The sequence below is a fragment of the Vulpes lagopus genome, chromosome 3 (genome assembly GCF_018345385.1).
Source record: "Vulpes lagopus strain Blue_001 chromosome 3, ASM1834538v1, whole genome shotgun sequence".
NCBI classification, from domain to species: domain Eukaryota; kingdom Metazoa; phylum Chordata; class Mammalia; order Carnivora; family Canidae; genus Vulpes; species Vulpes lagopus.
Window position 1 is genome coordinate 63268276 of NC_054826.1, and position 15215 is coordinate 63283490.

General features: G+C 37.2%; 1 protein-coding gene across 5 annotated transcripts in view; it reads right to left on the reverse strand.

Annotated features, from left to right (window-relative positions):
• The window catches only part of KAT6B (lysine acetyltransferase 6B), a 187789-nt gene that overhangs the window by 154255 nt on the left and 18319 nt on the right, over positions 1–15215 (reverse strand). The window contains exon 2 of one of the 5 annotated variants that reach the window (XM_041746841.1): positions 11972–12031. The exons of the other annotated variants lie outside the window; for them this stretch is intronic. The gene's annotated coding sequence lies outside the window, so the exon portion shown is untranslated. The remainder of the gene's footprint in view (positions 1–11971; positions 12032–15215) is intronic. 5 annotated transcript variants of the gene reach the window in all.

Consider the following 15215-nt stretch of genomic DNA (forward strand, 5'->3'; position numbering starts at 1 on the left):
TCATTATCTCATTAAATCCTAATTGACAGCTCCATGAAGAATATTTTTTTATTCCTAGTTTACAGATGAGATGACTGAAACTCAGAGAGTTTGTATAGGCCACTGTTTTCTTTCTATCACTAGAACTTTCCCAAGAAGAATATACTCTTACATTTCTTATATACCTAAAAAAAAATTTTCAAAAAAACAAAAGAACCACCAAAATTATGAACCTATTTTTTGTTAAAATACATATGCAAATCTATATATATTTATTTACAACTGCTTTATAAGTGCTTAAATACAAATCATTAACTGTGGCTATCTCTGGAAGGCTGTTTTAGGGGAAGAACATGCAAGGCCAATGAAGAACAACTTTTTACTTTAGATGGTAAAATTTGACATTAAGTATTACTTATATAACTTCCTAAGTCAAAAACTGCAAATTTTAAATTAAAATGTGCACATACTTTCAATCATACTATGTTGCCACATATATATCTCCAGTATTATCACCCATTAAATATATTAGGCTTTAATTTAATGGTAAAAAATATTTAGTTTAAATTATTTAATAAGAAACTATGTAATTATTTAATAAGTTCCAGCAAGATTTGGATATATCATGCATTACATCACAGCTTCTAAAACCCAGGATAGTGTTTTATCTCTCTTGTATAATGTATTCTTTTCTCCTCCTTCCCTTCTCCCTTTCTCCTCCTCCTGCCTCTCTCTCTCTCTCTCTCTCTCTCTCTCTCTCACACACACACACACACACACACACACACACACAAAAGTGCCCATGCACATACACATGCACACACACAATCTGGTCCTCTAATATAAGCTAACAAAAGGATTGGCAACAGGGAACAAGCTTACTAATAAGAACACTTCTTTACTCATTAGACATATGTTTATAAAATGTTAGGGGTATATTTATTAAGACTGAAATTTTAGAATATGCCAGGAAAATTTACCAAAGGACTGTTACTTATTAAGCTAATAATACACCATGAACATGTGGGATTCATACTCAGAAAGCAAGGATAGTTAAATATTTGGAAACTGGTTATTATGATTAGTCACATTAAAGATTAAAGGAGAAAAATCATATCTCCATAAAACGTGGAAAGATATTTGATAAAATTAAAAATCCACACCTGGTAAACTTCATTAACATAGCAAATACATAAGCCAGCATCATGTTTAATAGAGAGATACTGAAGTATTCCCCCAAAGCATATTCACTATCACTAGTATTCATTAACATCATGGAAAACAATATATCATGCAAACAGTAATGGCTACGTTAATATCAGAAAATGGACTTCAACATACAAGTTGTTACTAGACGGGTGCGTGGGTGGTGCAGTCAGTTAAGTCTAGTCTGACTGCTGGTTTTGGCTCAGGCCATCATCTCAGAATCATGAGACTGAGTTCCACGTCAGGTTCTACACTCAGTGTAGAGTCTTGTTTGAGAGTCTCTTTCCCTCTCCCAGCTGCCCCTCCCAGCTCGCTCACTCTCTCTCTCTCTCTCAAATAAATCTTTTTTTAAAAAAAGTTGTTACTAGAAAAAAAGGACATTATATAATTATGAAAGGGTCAATAAATGAAAAAAACATAGCAATTATAAAATAGGCACAACAGGGTCTCAAAATAGGTTAAGAAAAAATGACAATATTGAAAGAACAGGCAATTCAATATTATACTTTCAATAATAATCAAGCAGAAGATCAACAAACATAAGTCTTGAATAGCACTACAAAGAACTAGATCTAACAGACATCTCACAGTCAACAACAGGAGAATACACCTTTTCACGTGCACTTGGAACATTTTTCAGGATAGAACACAGGTTAAGCCATAAAGAAAACTTCAATCAATGAAAAAGGACTGAAATCATACAAACTATGCTCTCTGACCACACTGAATGAAATTAGAAACCAGTATTAAAAAAAAAAAAAGTCCCCAGCAAGAACAAGAGGAAGAGAGAGTCCCTCAGCTGCTGGGGAGTCGTGCCCCAACTTAATCCCCCAACACACTGAGAATCTCCTGACCTCCAATTTACATCCTAGACCCTGAGGAAGGAGAGGGGCTTGGGGAACCCTACCTTGTCATGTACCATCAATAAAGTATACTGTACCCAGCCAAAAAAAAAAAAAAGTCAATTTAGAAAATGTACAGTCCAGTGTAAAGCGTTGAGCAACACTGAATGAGAGGGAAGTAACTGGTAAGGTCAGGTGGCAGGGTAGGGGCCAGAGTCTGACAGGCAACAGCTCAAGGCATGCCCAACAAGAAACCCATTCCCTACCAACTGTGTCAGATTTAATACAGCAAGGATCTCTGACAAATGCACTTTTACATCACTAAAGCCAAGAGCTAATCAGCTAAAATAAACCCTTTTCAGAACCCTCAGGTTCACAAAATGATCATAAGAAGTTAGTGAAACAGGCTGGCTGACATACAGGGCTAGCTAAAGACCCTCCAGTACCCCTTTTAGGGGCAAATGATTTCAAGGGGGGCAGCCTGGGTGGCTCAGCGGTTTAGCGCCACCTTCAGCCCAGGGCCTGATCCTGGAGACCAGGGATCGAGTCCCACGTCAGGCTCCCTGCATATGGCCTGCTTCTCCCTCTGCCTGTGTCTCTACCTCTCTCTCTGTGTCTATCACGAATAAATAAAATCTTAAAAAAAAAATGATTTCAATAAATATGTTCCATAAATCTTTGGAAATGGGAATACTGTATCATGGAGGCCACTTGCATCTTGCTTCCTCCCTCTTCTCCTACATTCCAAAGTAAAAGCAGAGACAGAGAGCTCCACAGGTTAAATAAGGTTAAGTGAAATAAAAGTTGGAAGGAAAAAAAAAAAGAAATAAAAGTTGGAAAGTTACTTTAATTAAAATTTTAAGGGCAAAAGCAAAACTGTAGTAAGAGATTTCTGGATTTCTCATTCTACTATATGATTTTCTAAAGGCACCATAAATTAGTGGGAAAAGTAAGAATTACAATATATGATATTGAAACAATCAGTTTGCTATTAAAGCAAACATACAAAAAACAGATCCTTACACCATTTTACCAAAAGAAAAATTACAGGCTATTTTAATAACTTAAGTAGAACACTACTAACCACAATCCAAAAAAAACAAAAGGACATATTAGTAAATGCCTTCTCTGAACCCAGGACAGAGAAGAACATTCTAAAAATAACCAAGAAAAATCACAAAAATTGAGAATAGCATACAGTACACTTCATAGCTCCGCCAGAATAATATTTGCATACTTATAAAAATATAAACACTATATACAAATACTGACGTAAGCAAAAATAAAGGTTTAACACAGATGCAATGGGAAAGGGAAGGGACTATGCATGTAAGAGACCTTTATTCTTATTTTTGTTTGGCAAGAAGTCAGTAGAAAATGTCTAAAGTTGAAATTTAAGAAACAGGATGTAAGAATGCTGTTTAATACAGAACTCTACCTTCCAGAAGAAAATGAGTAAATATGGTTCAAAGAGTTGAAGATGATTGCCTCCAGGGTACACGAAGAAGGATGAGGAGATAATCACACTACAGTTATTGAACAATGACCATTAAACATTAAACATGTTCAAGTTATTCATAATCAAAGAAACGCAAAGGAAAATAACAGGGGTTCACTCTTCCTCTACTAGGAAGCCAAGTGGATGCTCACTCTACCTCCTTTGTGACAATATGTTCCAAAGGTCTTAGAAAATGAATTCATGTTTACGCCCCAGTATAGTTCCTCCAATAATCTCTCCTACGGGAAAGAATTACCTCCGTATACACAATTTTTTAGTAGCAATATTATCTGTGAGGGCAAAATAGGAACATCCTGTATGTTGAAAAACAAAGTCACAGGAGATACTTCCAGCCATTTAAAGTCACACTGCAAAGGATAATCAACAATACAGAAAAAGCCTCACAATAGATTTTAAATGTCGAAAGCAACATATAATATTATATAGCTAATGTATTCCTCTTTTTATTTAAATATAATACATACACATAGGAAAAAAAAGACTGGAAGAACATAAAAAGTTTTTAACAGTAGTTATCTATGGGGTAAAATCTACAAAAAACAAACAAACAAAAAAATCTACAGTCTGGTGTATCACCCCCAAACCTTTCTGTATTTTTCAAAAGTCTGAACAGTGAACACGTTACAAAAATACACTCTTTTTCAGACTATTTAAATAACAAGAAGTGGGGAAGTAGATCTACAGAAATGTAGATTTTAGCCACCCCTAGCCTCTGTAACTAGAGCAAGTGTCCAAAAGGAAAGAAGGTCTTTATTAGAAGGTGATACAGACATCTATTCACACTCCCCCCACCCGGCCCCCAAAGCAGAAGCCCTGCTGCTGGCCCCTCCACAACCTATCATGGCCCAGGAAAAGCTCACTACCTTGCCATCTGAGGGCCATGCAGTTGGAGCAAGCCACCCCCATTCATCTGTTTTATCTCAATTTGTCAGCTGAGGAAACTGAGACATAGACTGGACTTGGCCAGCAGAACAGTCAGGATCTGAACTTCCAGAGCCTCTTTTTTCAGAATGATCTTTTAAGATCCCTTTCAGGGACTCCTGGGTGGCTCAGCCATTGGGCGTCTGCCTTCGGCTCAGGGCATGATCCTGGCCCTGGGATCAAATCCCGCATCGGGCTCCCCGCAGGGAGCCTGCTTCTCCCTCTGTGTTTCTGTCTCTCTCTGTGTCTCTCATGAATAAATAAATAAAATCTTTAAAAAAAAAAAAAAAAAAAAAAGATCCCTTTCAGCAGAAACCAGGGCCTCACCCAATTAACACGTGGAGGCTGTTTCCTCAATCACCTGACTCTTGCACATCTATAAAAGAAAGTTAGCCTCAGGCAGCAATTCCCAAACTTCTGCTGCATGTTGGCATTATCTGAAGCTGTTTTTTTTTCCTGCGAGAAAGAGGGAGAGAGCACATGCAGGTAAGAGCACAAGCAGGAGAGAGGAGCAGGCTCCCCAATGAGTAGGAAGTCTGATGCTAGACTCTGGAATCATGACCTGAGCCGAAGGCAGATGTTTAACCACCAGGCTCCCTTATCTGGAACTTTAAGAAGTTCTAATGCCTGGCTCCCATGTTCAACATTGATTCAGCAGGTGTGGGGTACGATCTGAGCTTCAGAATTTTTAAATGTTCCAAAGATGATTCAAATGTACAGCAAAGTCTGAGAACCACTGGCCTAAGTCAAATGATTTGTTGAAGGAGGGGAGAGGGAGAAATTCCAGAAAAATACTCATAAGCATAAAAGCCCAACAATTTGCATAAAATTTCAGAGGTTCACAACCCCCTGAAAATAGACCTTGGACCTTACCTTAAAACACATAAACTTGGGGGCACCTGGCTGGTGCAGTTGGTTGAGCATCCATCTCTTGGTTTAGCTTCAGGTTGTGATCTTGAGGTCAGGGGATCAAGCCCCAGATTGGGCTCTGCACTCAGCACAGAATCTGCTTGGGACTCTCTCCCTCTCCTTCTGCCCTTACCCCCTAGATGCTCTCTAAAATGGATAAATAAATCTTTAAAAACAATACATGAAGTTGGTGATCTTAAAAGTTCACCTGCAATTCTAAAACCTTATTCCTCAGTTAAATTATCATACAATAGTTTTACTGAATTAATTCATGGTAGACAAGAAATGAATGTGATGCTTTTCGGTTTTCTATTCTGAGCCATAAACTACAACTTTAATTAATCAATGATTTCCTTTGGGATGTGTATTTGGGAAAAAAATAAGGAAAAGAGATTAGTCATATAACCTTTACTTTGGCACAATCCAAATTCTAGTTTAACCAAATGCAAAGATGTCTAGATAAGTGAACGGCTATTGTGAAGAGAAGGGGGTGGTGCATATCAAATCATCTTGGGAAACTTGAGGGTCAAGCAAATTAAATTTCAGAACTTCTCAGGAGTTTTAAATCTCAGAAGAGGGGCTCAGTTGGTTGAGCATCTGCCTTTGGCTCAGCTCATGATCCCAGGGTCCTGGGATTGAGCCCCATGCCTGGCTCCCTGCTCAGCAGAGAATCTGTCTGCTTCTCCCTCTCCCTCCGCCTCTCCCCATGCTTGTGCTCTCTCTCTCTCTCTCAAATGAATAAATAAAATCTTTAAAAGGAAAAATAAATAAATAAATCTCAGAACATTAGGGGAGGGGGGATGGGATGACTGAGTGACAGGCACTGAGGTGGGCAGTTGACAGGATGAGCACTGGGTGTTATGCTATATGTTGGCAAATTGAACTCCAATAAAAAAAAAAAAACTCAGAACATTATTAGCATCATGAACATCTTAAAAAAAGAGTACTTCATTCTACCTCAGAACATCATTTGGGGAAAGCCAAATGTAGTATGTGATGTTATACTATAAATTTTAAGGGCAGCCCGGGTGGCTCAGTGGTTTAGCACCGCCTTTGGCTCAGTGTGTGATCCTGGAGACCTGGGATGAGTCCCACATTGGGTTCCCTGCATGGAGCCTACTTCCCCCTCTGCCTGTGTATCTGCCTCTCTCTCTCTCTGTCTTTCATGAATAAATAAATAAAAATTTAAAAAAAATTTAAGTTTTCTCAATGACTATTATAAACACTAAAAGGGACTTAGAAGTCCAAGTTTATTAGAATCCATGTAACTCTTCAATATCTTTAAAAGAAGTTTTTCTTCATGAGGTAAATAAGAGGCAGTATTGCATAGTGGTTAAGTATACAGACTATAAAGCCAAGACGCTTTAGTTTGAATCCTAGCTCTACTACACAACAGCTCTGTGACCTTGGGCAAGTCTTTTACCCCACATGCCTCAATTCCTCCCTTCGTAAACTAAGGATGAAAAGAAGTACCACCTCATAGGTAACTTAACTGTATTTAAAGCACTTTACATAGTACCTGCCTCACAGTAAACAATACAGAAACGTTGGTGGTTATTATACATTCCTATAAAAAAAAACCTCAATCACTCTGAAAATGAACACTACCCACTGGTAATTTGCGAAGGAATCATATAGCTGCATGTCCTGGCAGGTTTCAACTGATAATCATGATTACCGTTTGAATATCGTTTATATTTTATAACTCCTATAGTGCCTGGTACAGTGCTTTATATTTTAAAATTCTATAGATACGAGTTGATTTCATCCAAATAAATGAGACACCTAGAAAGTGATGATGTGGCTATACTCAAACCTGTGTGCCAGGATTAAAACATCAGCTCCAACACTTCCTTTGTACTCTTAGGAAAGGTACCTTCTCTAGCATGTTCCTTCATCTGCAAAATTCCATCAATAACAGTACTTATTTCTCAGAGTTCATATAATATTATTTTGTATATAATAAATACTTTGAATGTTATCTGGTACACAGTAAGCACTGTTTAATATTAATATCTTCTGCATGTTTTCCATAGAGCCTTCAAATCTAATATGAACTGTTTATTATGCACACTTTACAAGGTAAACGTTTTAGCCACGTTCTTTGGCTTCTGTTGACATCACAGACAAAATGGGGAACTTAAAAATAGTCAAAAACACAAATAATGAATTTTAGGAGAGTCACGGCACTTCCTGCAAGATACATGGAAGGTTCTACTATGTCAGATTAAAAACGACCTAAAAAGTGGTGGTCTTGGTGATATCTATTTATTTCATTTTGCTCTGAAATTTTCAGAAGCTAGAAAAATATATACAATTTGCACTTGATCAATGTTCTGCAAACTGCCTGCAGGATTGTATTCATACACCAGTAAGATTTATTGCTAACCAACATGCCATACTAAATTGAAATCAAGATATTACACAATTTTCCAATAAAGAAGTAATTTTATAAGTTGGTATAAATGCTTTGTGAGGATGTAATTGTTGGCATCTCGTTATATTTCAATAGCTGGTGGAAAATGAGGTAAGTTGGAAGGTTTACAGAGGGTCAGAGCTCATCAGATGAGAGGATCATCTTTTTTTATCAGCTCTAGAAAGCACATTTACAGGCTGATAACTAAACAGTTATTCTTTAAAAATTGGAACAGTCAGTATTTCCAAAACATTCCAACTAAGTGCAGCTACTATGGAAGATTCTACTAAAACACTGTGAAATGAAAGAAAAGAATCCTTGAGGTTAACTGCCTTTGTGAATCTTGATATTTATCTTTTCTGAGTTTTTACTAAGAACTGAAAGAATATAATATATATCCACCTGTGTATTTTTTTCCCCAACTTTATTGGGAAAATTGAGATACAATTGATATAACATTATAATAAATATGATGCTGGTCTTATCCAAGTAAGTCAGTTTTTCAGCCTATTTAGTTTTCTAATTAAGGATTAAAATTTACAGACGTAAAGTTCTTCTGATGACAGTATTTAAAATGTCACCAAAAAGCCTATCTTATTAAGTGTCTCATATATTTTTTTCATGCACTCTGTGGGCAGTTAAAGAAAGACCCTTCTCTACAACTTTAAATGCACTTCTCAGGGAACATTTTGGATGTCCAAACTCCTATTGTTAAAAACTCTCGAGCTATTACTGCCAAATTCATCCTTCAGTTTGACTTTTGAGTCAAGAAACACTAAGTAGAAGCAGGAGGCAGCCCCTGTTCCTGTTCTTATGGAAATGATTCAGGAGGTACTATCAGACCTAGAGCTCAAGCCTCTTCACTCCCAGCCTACAGCTAGCATTAACCCCATAAACTGTGATTCATTCTTTTCTAAACAGACTTATAGACCCATGTTACATCATTGCCACCACACCTTTCAAAATTCACAACCTCCAATGTAAAAACTAATTTAGGTGAGAATACTGAAACCACTGTCTGGTGGGCAGATTAATGCACCAGCATCACCCACCCCCCAACTGGTGTCCACTTCCTAATACCAAGAACCTGTGAATCTGTCACCTTATATGGCAAAATGACCCTAACAGGCAGGATTAAGTTAAGGACTTTGAGATGGGGAGATTATCCTGGATTATCTAAATGGCCCCAATCTAATCACATGAATCCTTTAAAAGCTGTTCAGGCTGTGTTCAGAGAGAGATCTAACTATGGAGAAATGGTCTGAGAGACGCCATGCTGCAGGTTCTGAAGATGAAGGGGATGGCCAGAGCCAAGGAATGCAGGCAGCACACGGAAGCTGGAAAAGATGAGGGAGGAAACACATTCTCCTCTACAGGTTCCCCTGCCCACACTTTTTTTTAACTCAGTGAGACCCACTCTGGACTTTTGACCTACAGAATTGTTAAGACAATAAATTTGCATTGTTTTAAGCCACTAAGTTTGTGGTAATTCATTAGAGCAAAAATACAAAACTAATAGATCTACCAGTACCTTAGCCAACTGATCAAATAAACACCACCAGTAAAAAATAAAATAAAATAAAATAAAAAATAAACACCACCAGTAATGAGACAATTTAAAAGGATGTATCTCCTGACATGACACCACCCAAATAGTATTCTTGCCAAAATTATTAACCTTGAATCTGATCGTGAGGACACAATCAGATAAACACTAATTATAAGACATCCCATAAGACAATTAGCCTGGAATTATCAAAAATGTCACCGACTGGGGGTGCCTGGGTGGCTCAGTTGGCTGAGCGTCTGCCTTCAGCTCAGGTCATGATTTCAGGGTCCTGGGATCAAGCCCCACATCGGGCTCCCTGCTTAGCGAGGAGCCTGCTTCTCCCTCTCCCCCACCCCCTGCTCCTGCTCTCTCTCATAAATAAATAAATAAATAAATAAATAAATAAATAAATAAATTATTTTTAAAAAGAAATGTCGCCGATGTATTATGTGACACTTATACTCAAATAATAATAAATTTTTTAAAACTGTAAGAAAATTTAAAAATACCAAAAAAGCCACTGATGTAAAAAAGCAAAAAAAAAAAGAGGGAAAACTGTTCTCTATTAAAGATATAACAATCAAATGCAATGCACAATCCTTTTTTTTTTTTAAGGTTTTATTTATTTATTCATGAGAGACACAGAGAGAAAGAGGCAGAGACATAGGGAGAGAGAGAAGCAGGCTCCATGTAGGAAGCCTGATGCAGGACTCGATCCCAGGACTCTGGAATCATGCCCTGAGCCAAAGCCAGATGCTCAACCGCTGAGCCATCCAAGCATCCTGCAATGCAAATCCTTAACTGGATCCCAGATCAAAAACAAAAGTTATTAATGAAACTTTGGGACCACTTGGGAAAATATAATACTCTTGTTTCACTGCTGAATTTCTTACATGAAATAATAGTATTGTGATTGTATAGGAAAATGTTCCATAAAATTATTATGATGACAATATTATGATATCAAGATGTTATAATGGCAGACGTTATGGTATTAAGATGTTATGATGTCTGTCATTTATTTTCAAATAGTTCAGCCAGAAATTATGACTATGTACATATTTGTATACACACAACTTAAGAGCGAGAGAAAGAACAAATGTTAACAAGTGGTGAATCTAAGTGAAAGATATACAGTGCTTACTGTATTACTCTTTCAACTTTTTGAAATATTGCAATTTCACAAGTTACAAAGTTAAGGGGGAAATACCTTCCTGGTTCCCTTCACTCCTACCTTTCCCAGTCTCCTAGCAAGCTGCTTACAGCCTAACTGGAATAGCTTATGTTCTTCAAACAGTCCACACTCTTCCATGAGCAGACTGTGTTCTGCAGTTACTCACATCTCAGGGCTCAATAGGTAGGGTTGAGTTTTGATATCAGATAGAAGCTTCTATATGATATTTAAAAAAAAAAAAAAAACAGTTTTGGAAACAAGGTGATCAAGTATCAAACAGGAATCATCATTCGATGTCCTTAACACTGGCTTTGAGTCTGAGCATTCTCTGCTTACGATTGTTTCTCTTACCTCATATTCTATTTCTTGAATTTCATCATTCCCACTTATGATCTGAGAGAGTCACAGCATGGTAGTACACCATGGGCAAAAATCAGGACTGGCTACATCAGAAACTACCACAGAAACATTCAAGTGCTGCCTGCCTCTGGCTCCCAGCCCACATCACTCTGAGTATCCCAGGCAGCCCAGACCAGAGCTCACCTCCTTCCTGTAGGCCTCATTGCTGTCCATATGGCAGCTTACTGACATCAAAGAAGATGGAAGAAATTATCTAAATTCACCAGGCTAGTCCCATTCCCTCCCATGAACTGTAGAAGAGTCACTGATATCTCAATTACCTCTTCTGCAATACCTTTTTTCCCCTGCATGGTAAGATTTTGCAATGCTAAAAAAAGGGGGGGGAGGGGAGAGGGTACTGGACTAACAGATGGAGGATTAAGAACAAAAGACCTCCCTGACAGGGGGAACAAGAGCTAAAATGTTTGTATACCTACCATAATAGTACAGAGGAACAAAAATTGAACTTGTAAATAAAATTAAGTTGTTCTTCTGAAACGCCTGTCTAGCTACAGACAGGAAAAGGCCCAGCATGGTTTCTATGTATGTTATGCTGTTTCTAATAGAAAGGACACAATCAAGCCAAAACAAACATCTGTTAAACAGTTAAGTTTGTTAATGAAACAAAATTGCAGCTGGTTTTATCAAAGATCAAAAGTGAAGCAAATTAGAGAAAGGATGTCTGAACAAAGCTGGTTTCTAAAAAATAATGGCTAAAGAATTCTAAACCTACTTGTCAAATTAACACAAATCCTTCCTGGATTTTACTTAGACCACTGATTAGTATTTATTTTGTAGCTTTGTAAAGACCAGACTTACAGTTTAAATCTAATAACATTCACTCTAGAGCTTTTGTCTTGCAGATTTTTCAAAGTACTACCTTTCAGAAAGCAAAAAGTTACACTCTACATTAATAATCTGTGACTTAAAAGGCTCACATATAAAAGGAAAAACAATATTATAGTTTGCAACTCCTGGAGACATCTCTGGGAAAGCAGTCCAGCCCCAAGCAGAAGCCTAATAACAGATTAGCACTTCACAACATGCACTGTCATACCTCTTCTTCTTACATGTATAAACTCCCCATCGCCACCTGAGGACCGTGAGATAAGGGCACCTACACACAAATAAAAACATGTTTTCTTCATGGCCCTGCTAACTCACAATGTCACAAACAAATTACATAGCTGAATCATTTGCTAACTTTGATTTAGTAAGCTAATTGATGTTTATGTACTCAGAAACATTAATAGATCAGAGAGATCAAGGTACCTGAAGAGGCCGACTCACATTTGAAATGCTGGTGTAACTAAAGGTGAGGAGTTTCATCAAATCTACTGTAGTTTACATATCAGCCAAAATATCAGTGTTTTGTAAACAAAACAAAAAGTCGTGGGTTTGACAATCAAAATTTGCCAGCACAATGATACAACAATGGCATTCTCATGTACCCTTTGTATGTGATTAATGCACAAAGAAAATACCTAAAAAAAAAAAAAATAGAGAAACCTTAAAATGTACTAGTTATTAAAATAAAGTTTGAAGAGAAAGAATGAATCTAAACCTTTGCCATTCCAGATCCTGTCAGAATGAATCAGCAAACAGCACTTAACTGCTAAATAACTTCAAAGCTATAAAACCTAGATTTTGTTGGCACCGCCAATATAACAAATGTGGCTGTTATAAGCCAAACAGGTACATGGAATAGAACAGTAAATTCCTGAAAATTTCCAGAATTAGTCAAAAATTCACACCCATAGCATCCCTGATGTTTGGAAGAAAATGACATTAGGAAATCAGAGGAAAGCAGACAGATGTACATATACGTATCATTCCAGACAGGATCACGTGTTGTCAAAACGGCAGCTCCAGTACCAAATATGTCTAAGATCCAAAGAGTTAAAAAGAATGTTTAAGACTCATTTTCACAGTCAAAAATCCTCTGACATAATGTTGCTACCTCACCTGAAGCCTGTTTCATTAGAAGTCTAGACAAGTCCCATCTTGATAAAAGCTCCAAAGTAGAACAAGCTGTCATGCCTCAGAGTACAACAGAAAGACTCATTCACTCTTCATTTTATCTTTCCCTTGACCCGACTAACTAGTTTGAGACAATCCAAGTGCTCTTTCAATAATGCCTCAACAACTGGTATTATCTGAGCACAAAAGTAGTCCTCGGATAGTCTGCTATTTGGAAGAACTACTGAGGCTTAATTGCAGAAACAACATAAACTTCCAATATTTTTCCTTCCCTGACCCGGATACCTGATAGCAGGTATTTGGTCCATCTACTCTTCTACACTGTAATAGGTGTCTGTCTGACTTCAGTCATTCTAAAATAACTGACTTTCATCCATACCAGTTCCAAAATTCAGGTTATACGTAAGAGTATATTTGGCAATGTTTAGGGCCTTATCCAACTTTCAGCTGAATACACATAGCTAAGCACTCTTTTGAGAAATGTGACATCTGCAATACAAAGGACACCAATTCAAAGGAAAACTAAGAAGGTCAACAGAGAGGAGGACACTTGGATTCTCTATAATTAGCAGATAAAAAATATACACATTTCTGCCAAAAAAGATCCAGAGTCTGAGACTATGAACAATTCCCCTAGGGCCAAGAGACTTCTGGAAGCCTGCCACATCAAAGAACAATATGGACTAGTGAATGGTCCTTCACAAAGTACAAGCGATTGGAAAAGTCCCAGAGAAAGACAAGGAGGGTCTCTCTCTGGGGCAGGGATAATGGGACTGGAGAGGCGAGGATAAAGTATAGAACACCAAAGTAAGGGATCTAAAAATAATGTCCTTTTATTTATGGCATTTACACAACACAAGAAAGTAACGTATAATATTAATCTTATATTTACGGAAATATTTCATACTAATAACATTGCCAAAAGCCCTAATAAAACATCTCCCTAAAAGGGAGTGGGGGACAAGCAGAATAAAAAACTGAACAAGCCAGGACCACAAGTGATTTTTAACAGTATTGTCTCTCAGCCCCATTTTGGGTCATCTGTGTTCCTTTTTAAACTCATCTTCTTTTTTCTTATGGACAGTATCATTGTTTTTGTAATCCTGTTTGAAGGCTTCTGCAAGATTCTGATAGAGTTATTTCATTTCTTCAAGGAAATAAACCATCAAAAGCCCTACCTGAGAAGCATCTCCCTTTCCAACTATAGCAGCCTAAAATCAGAGTGCCTGTAGTATGGATATACTGGAAACAATATTTGATATTTAATAAATTATAGCAAAATATCCCCAAAAAAGTGAAATACCATGGAATCTGTTTAAAATAGAACTAAACTGATTTCATAAAAATGCTAACGCCCAAATATTCAAATGGAATCTTAATGCTACAAAGTGTGTGGTGATAAGTGAAGTCTCTCTTAGATTATTTGACTTTCCAAAGTCCTCATAATCTGACCTAATTGAGCTTTACCACTTTTAATGAGAAACACTAATACTATCCTTTAGGAGTTCCCTCACCAAGTCAAAGATAAAGTTTTATCTTCAGTGGTTTAATTCATTTCCATATCACCTCACCAAAGAGAGCTTTCTTAAATAAATACAAAGAAGTTATGCTAAGGAGCCAGTGTGGTAATATCCAATTTGAATTCTAGACTATCAGAAGATGTGCAATTACATTTCAGAAAGGAAGGAGCCCTTCTATTTTAACTTGCATTGTATTCCTCCTAGCAGCCATCCATAGGAATGATGATGATGTTAAATCTAATTAGACACAGATTTACCACTTTCCTTACTGCTTTCCCGTATCGCTAATATTATAAAATAGTACCTGCTTTAAAAACTGTAATAAGCTCACTGCAACTACCAAATTTAAAATCCCAGAAATCTACTTGTTGAGGAAAAACCGCTTCTAAGCATTTGAGGAAATGGAAGAGATATTTTTATTGTTAATAAAAAGCCAACACTGTTGACCAGTACACAGCCCAGCAGTAAAGACTTCTGGAGTCACACCGTCTCTTTAGAATCTTGGCTTCACCACTTACCAGCTCTATGAGTGATCTTGAGCAAATTACTTAGGCTTTGAACCTCAGTTTTTCATGTGCAAAATAAGGATAATAATGCAATGGCCCTCACAGTTACTGTGTAAGTCAAGGAGATAATAAATGTAAAGCACTTGGAATACTGCCAGCATTTAACACTTAAGAAATGCTAGTTTTTATTTGTACTATTTTTGGTTTCATTTTCACAATTAAATGAAACTACTCAGCAAAAGTAACTAGAGTAACAGCTTCTCTGAGACATCAGTTGGCTAAATTGTGAGATTAC